The sequence below is a fragment of the Phalaenopsis equestris genome, unplaced genomic scaffold (assembly GCF_001263595.1).
Source record: "Phalaenopsis equestris unplaced genomic scaffold, ASM126359v1 Scaffold000703, whole genome shotgun sequence".
Classification (NCBI taxonomy): domain Eukaryota; kingdom Viridiplantae; phylum Streptophyta; class Magnoliopsida; order Asparagales; family Orchidaceae; genus Phalaenopsis; species Phalaenopsis equestris.
The window spans coordinates 339,727-350,350 of NW_018165143.1; positions in this window are offsets into that span (position 1 = coordinate 339,727).

The window sequence follows — 10,624 nt, forward strand, 5'->3', positions numbered from 1 at the left end:
GATAATAACTGTGAAGTACATTTTTCTCGTGACGGTTGTATTGTGCAGGATCAGGTGTCGGGGAAGGTGATAGCGATGGGGCCTAAAGTGGGGAGACTGTTTCCATTGCAATTTATTGTTCCTCAGAATATTTCATTAGCATCTTCAGTTGTTGAGAATAAGACACACATCTGGCATAAAAGACTAGGTCATCCAAATGATATGGTGTTAAAGCATTTACATAAAAGTGACATTTTTTGTTCTACAGATAAGAATGTAATAGTTGACTGTTCTGTTTGTAAACTTGAAAAAACAAGATATTACCTTTTCCTAGTTCAGGCTGTCATGCCAATAAATGTTTTAACATTATTCATAGTGATGTTTGGAGAATTACACCAGTTGTTTCACATGCTCAATATAGATATTTTGTGACATTTATTGATGATTACAGTCGATTGACTTGGATCTATTTTTTACGTGTCAAAACAGAAGTATTTATTGTATTCCAAACATTTTTATCCTATGTTGAAACTCAGTTCTCCACTCGCATTAAAATATTACGATCTGACAATAGCGGTGAATACATGTCTCATGAGTTTCAAGCATTTCTCCAGAACAAAGTGATTGTTTCACAACGTTCATGTCCCTATACATCGCAGCAAACCGGAGTTGTTGAACGAAAAAAATCGACATCTATTGGATACTATGCGCACATTACTAATAGAATCTTCTGTTCCAGCTAGATTTTGGACTGAAGCTTTATCTACAACAGTTTATCTCATTAATCGTTTACCATCTCAACAATTGAAATATGAGTCTCCCTACTATCGAGTTTTTCATAAACACCCTAATTATCATACGCTACATACTTTCGGATGTGTTTGTACTTTGTTCATCTACCTTCTCATGAACGTCATAAATTGACAGCTCAGTCAGTACGATGTGCCTTTATGGGGTACAGTCCTAATCATAAAGGATTTGTGTGTTATGATTCGATTAATAGTCGATGACATATTTCTCGAAATGTGATTTTCTTTGAACATGAATATTACTTTCAGCATCATGTGTCCACATCAGATACAATTATACTTCCACAATTTGATAATTCTTCTGTTGATAAAAGGTTCAAGCCAGACATAGTCTACATACGACGTCTGCCCCCTTCACCTTCAAACATCCCCGACCCTGATCCAGAAATTGCTCCAATAAGTATTTGACGATCAACCTGATGTATCCGTCCTCCAGATAGATATGGGTATTCTGCAATTTTAACTAATGCTACTGTTCCTACTTCTTACTTTCAAGCCGCTAAACAGACTTGTTGGGTCAAAGCCAAGAAAGAGGAACTTCAGGCACTTCAAGATAATCACACTTGGGATATTGTTTCATGTCCTACAGGTGTTAAACCCATTGGATGTAAATGGGTTTATTCTCTTAAACTTCGATATGATTGCTCTCTTGACAGACATAAGGCAAGATTGGTAGCTCTTGGCAATCGACCGGAATACGGGATTGATTACGACGAAACATTTGCACCTATGGCTAAGATGGACTATCCGGCTGGTGTTATCTATTGCTGCATCTAAAGGCTGGTTCTTAAAGCAGATGGATATTAAGAATGCATTCTTACATGGGGATCTCAAAGAAGACGTCTATATGACTCCTCCTCCAGGCTTATTTTCTACACCTTCACATGATGTTTGTAAGCTCAAACAGTCCCTATATGGTTTGAAACAGGCTCCACGGGTCTGATTTGAAAAGTTTCGCAATACCCTTCTAAGCTTCTCTTTTATCTAAAGTCAGTATGATTCATCATTATTTCTTTGCAACAAAACTGACAAAGGAATTGTTTTGTTATTAGTATACGTTGATGATATTGTCATCACAGGATCTGATAATCAATTGATGTCTCAGCTACGAAAACGTCTTCAGGGATCTTTTCATATGAAATATTTAGGGTCATTAACTTATTTCTTAGGACTCAAGGTTCACTCTTCTGCCGCTGGTATTTTTCTTCATCAACACAACTATACGAATGGACTCATTTCTTTAGTTGGTCTTCAAGATGGTCGCTCTACTGATACCCCTTTGGAGGTAAATGTCAAATATCAATAGAATAATGGTGATTTTCTATCTGAACCATCTCTATATAGACAACTGGTTGGCAGTCTCAATTATCTGACTGTTACGAGCTATTTCATTTGTTGTGCAATAAGTCAGTCAATTTGTGCAAGCACCTACATATCTTCATTTAGCTGCAGTTCGACGTATTATTCGATATTTGAAAGGTGCTTCTCATAGTGGTTTGTTCTTTTCTGCAAAGTCTCCTATCACCTTAACAACCTATAGTGCTTGATACGCGCCGATCTATTACTGGATGATGCATGTTTCTCGGCAACTCTTTAATCTCTTGGAAGAGCAAGAATCAAGATTGAGTATCTAAGTCATCTACTGAATCAGAATAGCGTGCTATGTCCTCTGCTTGTTCTGAAATCAGTTGGCTTTGTGACATGTTGGCTGAGCTTGGTTTTCCTCAGCTTGAGTCTACTTCTCTTCATGCAGATAATACTAGTGCTATCCAGATTGCTGCTAATCCCGTTTTTCATGAACGTACGAAACACATTGAAGTGGACTGTCATTCCATTCGAGAAGCCTATGAAGATGGTGTTATATCTCTTCCTCATATCATTACTGATCTTCAAACGGCTGATATATTTACTAAATTCGACCTCATGCTAAAATAGCAGCCATGGAGAAATATTCTCAATGTGAATGAATAGATCTCTGGAAAAATATACATAATTTCCATAGTTTGGTGGAAGGACAGAGTGACTTGTCTGAAGTGTTCGTCCTGGAATATATTCCATGTTCTACAGTATGGTCCATCGTTGGCTAAGTCTAATTTAGATTGGCTGCTGCAGCGAAAGCATGGAATAATAAAACGTGGAAATCAAGCTTACTAAACTCCTCTTTTGAGCTTGCTCCATATATTGTTTCCAAAAATTCGGAATAATTGCAAGATGGTGACTTTTCAAGGGCCTGGGCTGACCCCATGATACAGATTTTAAACAACTAAATTAATTGATAATCACTGCGGCCCACAGCGTTTTGGTGAAGCTCAGTTGGTGCTCGGTGGACAGAGCAGAAGGTGTTCGATGAAATGCTCAGCTTGCGTGGAAATTAGGCAATTGAAAGCAACCTTAGCATGATTTAGGAAACAGAATATGTCCGTAGTTTGATCGCAGAATATCATGTATTGATTAAGAGTTTTTTTTTATTATTATTTTTATTTTATTTTTTTTATAAGGGCGTTAAAGAGCAATTATTTTGTGGTGGGTTCTCTTTCGGATGATCTCAGTATATGCCTGATGGTACTTTATTCTTTTTTAAATCAAATGTTATCACTTGCTACACAGTAAAAGCGAGTTTGGTAGACTTTGCTTTTGCTACCAGAACATAGATTGGTTGCCATTAAAGCCAATTTATCCAGGGCTTTCTTTCATAATTTTTAAATAATAACAGTAAAAAAAGGGGGTATTTACATACATTTCTAACAATTCCTATGTATTTATATATCTAACATGAAAATTTTAATTTCTATACTTGTATCACTCAAATTTGTCGTGTCACATAAAAAAATTATCACTATTTTAACCTTTAGAAAATGAAATATACATTTTCATGCACAAATATGCTGCAAGACGGCTTGTATGTAAAAATTGAAGTGCTTGTCTTTGACATGTAAATACATAGGAATTGATGGGTATGCATGTAAATCTTCCAAGAAAAAGTTGGGTCAAAAGGTTTGATCAAAACTTTATAGTTAAAAAGAGTATCAAATTTTTTAAATTTATTTTGAAATAAATATGGTATTAAGTAATTGATGTGTAAGTGATTTTAAAGTAGATTTAGATGTTTTGAGACTCATCAAGAGTATTTTTCTTTTAAGAAGACAGCTTCATGCAAAATTTTATTCATAATTTTGTATATTAAACATTGTTTATTTAATATTTTTTTGTCTTAGTTAAGAGAATAAGATTATTTAAATAGTAATTATGATATTTTGCTCTTTCTTTTGTGCCAATAGATAAATTAATATGTAGATGTGCTGCCAATTACATAAGATATAGATATAATTAAATAGGACTCAAACATCATTTACATGTTGTTTTTAAATAGACTACATGGTAACAACCAACTTCAGCTTAAAAAAAAGGGAACAATAATTGTTGATGAACCATTGACTTATGGATAGGAAAAAAAAAATCTTACCTTTATACCTAGTGAAAAGAGGCAGTTGTCCTCGGTATCAATTTTAAAGAAAAAAATCATTTAAAATTCACCTAAATTTACCCGGCATGAACAATAATTTTGTGTTATTTGCAATGAAATTGATATTCCTAAATTGTATGCTAATTAACTGGGTGATGGTTAAGAACTAATTTCAGCATGTTGGTTACAATTTTGTATTTTTTTTTTGATAAATTTATTGGGGGTGCTAGGGTTTTCTTCTGACGCTCTCTGGTAATTCTTCGGTGCCACTAGGATTTTTTGAGTTTCTTCCTCTCGTTTCCTCTTTTTGAGTAATATCTCTGAAATTTTTCTTTGTTTTCTCTTTTATTTTAGTGCTCTTTTCATTTTAGGGGTTTTGCCACTTCTTTGATATATACATTTCATCTTTTCTTTTTCTTCCTTCTTCCTCTCAATCTCTTCTTGGACTTTCTCCTGTTCTTAACTAGAATGGTTTGATATCATCTCACTTAACAAGTTCTTCTTTTAATCTTTCATATGTGTTTAATGCATAGGATAATTTTTTTTTCTCTGAGAAAGAAATTGATGAGGGCGCGAAGCAATGGAGTATGGCTCTTGTTTGATATGGGTTGGGTAAAATACCCTTTTTTGGTAATCTTTTGCAAATCATTGGTATGTTTTAAAAATTAAAAGGCTTTGTAGATATTCTCTCTCTTACAGGAGATTTTTTTTTTCTTAAATTTAATTGCGTTGAAGATATGGTTATGGTTTTATCTGATACTCTCTGGTTTGTTTTTGGTAAAACTTTTATCTTTAAATGTTGAGCAATTGATTTCAGACCCATGAAAGAGGATTTTAAAGATGTGGTAATATGGGCTAAACTTCCTCATCTTCCATTGTATTGTTGGAATGAGAGAGGTATTTCAAGATTTTGAGTAAACTTGTGTTTCTCTTGTTGTGGATTTGTTAACTATGAAAGGTTTTAGATTAACTTTTTGTGAAAATTAGTATTTTTATTAATATTGTTTCCTCTCTTCCTAATAGTGTTATTCTTGATGTGAAAGGTAATGATATTATCTAACATGTTGTTTATGAATGGAAACCTGTTCCTTTTAAAATGTAGTCTACCTTTCCTCGCGATTCACTAAATTCCCTTAAGTTGCCTTCATATAAACTTGTGTATATTGTTTTTGCTTGTAGAAATAGAAGTCATAACTTAAATCAGAATATTAGAGCTCCTAGAAGTGTCAGTAATTATGTTACCCCTCTTTCATATGCTCTACCTGCTATACCATTTTAGGGTAATTTCAAATGATGGTATTTTTGTTTTTGAGAACATTTCTAATAATATTCAACATATAATTAATGTTATTCTCATTTTTTATAATGTTTCTTTATTACATGCTCTGATTATAGTACTTCTATTGATTATTCTTGTAATAATAACTCTTGAAATGATCATAATACTACTATAGATGTTGGTGTGGAGGGCAAAATTAGTGAAGTTATTTTTGTTTTATCACCTGTTAGAGTTTTACGTAACTCTGTTTCGGTGGATAATTACGGTATTCACAATACTATGCCTATTTCTTCTGTTTCTATGTCTATGGTTTGTAATGTCATCTATATTTTTGTGAATTCTTCTTATTAGTTTGATTCAAAAAGGCAGGTTAAATGAAAGTAATTCTTAATCTTTTAGTCTTTTCTTTTTTGTCAGTTTTTGGCATTTCCTTATATGTTTTATTTGTTCCTTTTATTATTATTATTATTTTACTTTCTAACATTGTTGCTTGGAATATGTGTGGGGTAAATATTATAGCCTGGATTGCTGATTGCAAAAATCTTTTTAAAAGTAATAAGTTAGATTTTTATGTCCTTTGGAAATTAAATTTTCCTTTTCCTCTTCCTCTCTAATTTGGTTACTTTAAATACTTTCAAGTGTTGATAATTAGAGGATTTGGATCAAGTGGAATTCAAATATTTTATAATTTTCTACTTTAAATATTATCTCTCAATATAATCATGGTCATATTTCTTTTTCTTCTTCTGTTAAGTTTTTTATTACCATTATTTACGCTAATAACAATGCATCTTTAGAAAAGATTTATGAAATTTTTTTTTATTGAGTAGAATATTTATGAGCATTTGCTTTTATTAGATGACTTCAATTGTATTTGAAAGCACAATGAAAATTTTTGAGGGTCATCCTACCATTCCAAGTCGGCTTTCTGATTTTAATAATTGCATCACTTTTACTACTCTTATTGAATTATATAGTACTAGTTTTTTTTATAGTTTATTTAATAATGAGTTGTAGAATCTCATTAAACGTTTATTGGATATGGCTCTTTGTATCACTTCTTAAATTAATTTATTTCCTCTTTTTTTCTTAAGTTATGAATCTTTTTTCTTTTTATTATCTGATTTATATTTTCTTGGGCAATTCTAATAGACCTTATTGTAGACATTCACATACAATTTTTTGGAGCATTTTCCCTAATTATTTCTCTATTATTATTGAATTTTAGAATGTTTCTGTTAAGGTGATCTTTTTTTATATACAATAAACTTAAAAATATTAAGATTATTTTGAAATGCTGGAATTGGTATTCTTCTAATACTCATTATAGTCAAATTTATGATCTTAAAAATAAACAACTTGAGGTGATGGAGGCAGGTGTCCTTTTGATGTTAGGTCTAAAGATGTAATGTGGAGGTCTAAAGATGTAATGTGGAGGTTTTGGTGGGATTTTAAAAGATTTAGGAGGTAATGGTGGCTAAAATACCAAGACAAGTTTAGATTAGGCTAGTTTGGGCTTATTTAAATTGTTTCTTTGAAAGTGGCTTAAGAATGGGTAAATGACTATTAATGATTATTGGTGGTTAGCTTTGAATGTGTACTTATGATCTAGAGGTTTGGATGGTTTTATAATAGTGTTCGGGATTAGGGAATAAGACCAGTTCTTATTATGCCAAGAGCTATGAAGAGGAGTTTGGAATGGTTGTGAGGTTTTGGTTGTTGATTTGTTGTTATTATAAAAAGCTTAGAACGTGGATGAAGTGTAATGAAAAGTTTAAGAGTAAGTGTTTTGGAGAATATCAAATAACTTCAAAGAAAAATAAAAGAAAATATCTAATCTCATAAAAAAAGATAACACTTGAAGCCACCAAGTATCAAGCAATAAGAGAAAAAATTCTCACTCAAATATTTCATTCAACACCTGATAAAAAAACATTACATATCAGTTCTATTTATAGGAATTACAATAATAAAAAGTCAACAAATGAGGAGAAAAATTTGAAGGATGGTAGGTGATTAATGGAGAAGGATGAAACTAGCTTTTTTATTTATTATTTTTTATGACCAGCCATAAAAGCTTTCAAATTTGAAAATTTAAACATCCTAGAAACTAAAATTGAAATATAAATAATAAAATGCAAATTCAATTTTTTCTTCTTGAGAGGGGCTCTTGTGATGGTCACTTTCTTGGGCTCTTGTATAAGCTCTTGTAAGTGGATATTTGACTTCATTTGCTTAGAGTTTGAATGTATTTTATCCTTCATTTGATTCTTTTAATTTTTAAAATTGAACTTAATAGTATTAAAAAATAAGGTTAAACTACAAAATTATAATGGTTGTATCTCTTGCTTTTTGACGTGTGTTAGAAAATTCGTGGCGATAGAGTAACGAATTATCTTCTTAGCGTTGTACAAAATATGAGCAATCACACAGATGAAAGTGAAAAAAGCGGAGATGACTCCTGAAATTCTTACATGGAAAACCCGTAAAAGGAAAAACCACAGGGTCTGACCCAGTTGCGAAAATCCACTATTGATTGATGATTACATAAATTGTTTGTCCTACAGATGGGAAATTGTACCAATATCTTTCATATTACAATGTTAATTGACGACGTCTAGTTTGTGGTGATCGATGGTGGTTTACGGTGGTCTACGGTGGTCATCGGATCGGTGATCGGCGGTGGTCGACGGAGGTTGGCGATACGTATACAGGTACGGTGGTCATCGGTGATCAGCGGTGGTCGACGGAGGTTGGCGATACGTATACAGGTCATAAATGCTATGAATCTTGATATTTTTGGAAGATTAAAAATGGTCTCGCCCAAAAATGGGGGGGGCAACTGATATGCCACCAACAAATTTTCATTATCCAGCACAAATCTCGAGGCATGACACAAAACTCGAGATAATATTTTGAGCGAAGGATGTTCAAATATTGATAAAAGTCATCCAATACTCTGATTTTAGCAAACTTATAATCAAACTGATTGGCTTGATGAGATGAATCTAATGATATCAAAGTCAGTCCAATTCGAGTCAAATCAAGCCAGTATCAAGTCATTAAATCACTCTTAGAGGATTTTCAGACACATTTGGAAGGTCAAGCAAATGTCGACACTAGCTAGCTTATACTGAAATTGAGCGTCTTGACAAGATGAATCCAACGAGCCCAAGATCACTCTATTCGGCATCGTTAAGGAACTCAAATGTTCATTAATGTCATATGATTGAAGAACCGTTCGATCAAAATGATTCATATTCTTGCATTAATTGCACCCAGAACATTATAATTAGACCTCCTACCGCTCACATAAGGGGAGTTTAAGCTTAGAGAGAGTCTGAGAATTTTAGGAGAAGCTGCAGCTTAACATCACCGTCGATCACCGACGGTCGTCGACTTTGACCGTTGTTGACTTCCACCGACCGTCGTAGACCTCCATCAACCACCGCCAACTTCCATCAACAAACACTGACCGTCATCAACCACCGACCGTCGTCGACTACGTCAACCTCCTTCGACCTAGCCAACCTCCGTCGATCATTGCCTACCGTCGTCGACCACCGCCAATTACCGCCAACCACCGCCAATTACCGCCAACCACCATCAACCAGACGTCGTCAGTCAACATTGTAATCTGAAAGATATTGTTATCATTTCACATCTGTGGGACAAGAGATTTCTGTAATTTTCAATCAATAATAGATTTTTGCAACTGGCCCAGACCCTGTGGTTTTCCACGTAAAAATTTCTGTAGTCATCACCATTTTTTTCTCTGTTATCTATGTGTGTGCTAAATTTTCGTACAACGCTAAGACGATAATCCGTTACTCTACCTCCGTGAATTTTCTAATATATGACAAACTCAAACTTTTTTTTCAAGCGAATTTAATCTCTTAATCTTAATACTATTTGATTTCTTAATTGATTTAATGAAAAACAAAATGGATATAAAAACTAAAAAAAAACTAAATATTAACATTTTTGTTATTGAAAATTAATTATTATTTTAAAATTGAACCGAATTGATTTTACTTGATTATTTTGATTGCAAGTAAATAATGCACTGCCTGGTTGAAACAAGAAAGGATTTGAAATCGAAACGGTCGAGGCGACGGCCAGATGCTGCTCTGCTTATTAAATATTATATCATTGATTGTCCGGATCTATATATTAATTATTAATATTAGAGAGCTCGGTTCGTCATGGGTGACGTTGAATTCCCAAATAAATAATAGTAAATAATAATAATAATAATAATAATAATAATAAATATTGGTGGTCCTAATTCTGCAGAGGGTTTAATCTGCCATGCTTTAACTGCAATTAACGGATCCATGAAGTATATGCCCTTATGCACTCGGGGTATAAATGTAATTTGGGCATTACTTGAAGGATAAAATCCCAATTAAAGCAATGACATGCCGGATTTATTAGCAGCAATGAGCATTAGAATGTCAGTTATTGAATTGCATATTTTGTCCGCCTTATTTTCGTCATTCTGTTTTTTTTTTTTTAATTTAAAAAGATATATTATGATAAGTTTTATATATTATTATAGTTTTATGGCTGAAAATTTGAATATTGCTACCATGAATGCTACGTGCAGAGAGGACAGAAGGCAAATGGCACATGCTGCAAAGAAATAAAGCTACTGTTTGAGAGTCTAGTTTGCCGACACGAGTTTGCGGATTCGAGTCATACATATTGCTCTTTGGGCTCACTTTTTCAGGAAAAAAAAAATGAAATATAGAGTGCCCCAAGGCCCCCAACATGCAGCGAACATACGAGTTCAATCCGAAGCTCAAATAATAATGTTTTAAAGTATCCAATTCAATACTGATAACTTTTCTTGGGCCTTATTTTCCCCAATATATTAATATTATTTATTTAGTTATTTATTTATAGCTGGTTATTACTGAAGGGGGGAGTTAAGCCCAGAAAAGCCAACTCAGTTGGATAGTAAGTGTTGGTTCCAGTTGCTGACGGGCCCACATTCTCATTTCCTTATCACAATCTGAGGTGCTTCAATTATGTTAAGTCGTTGATGCGGCAGTCCAAGTCGTTTAATGACCAGCAAGACTTTTATATATA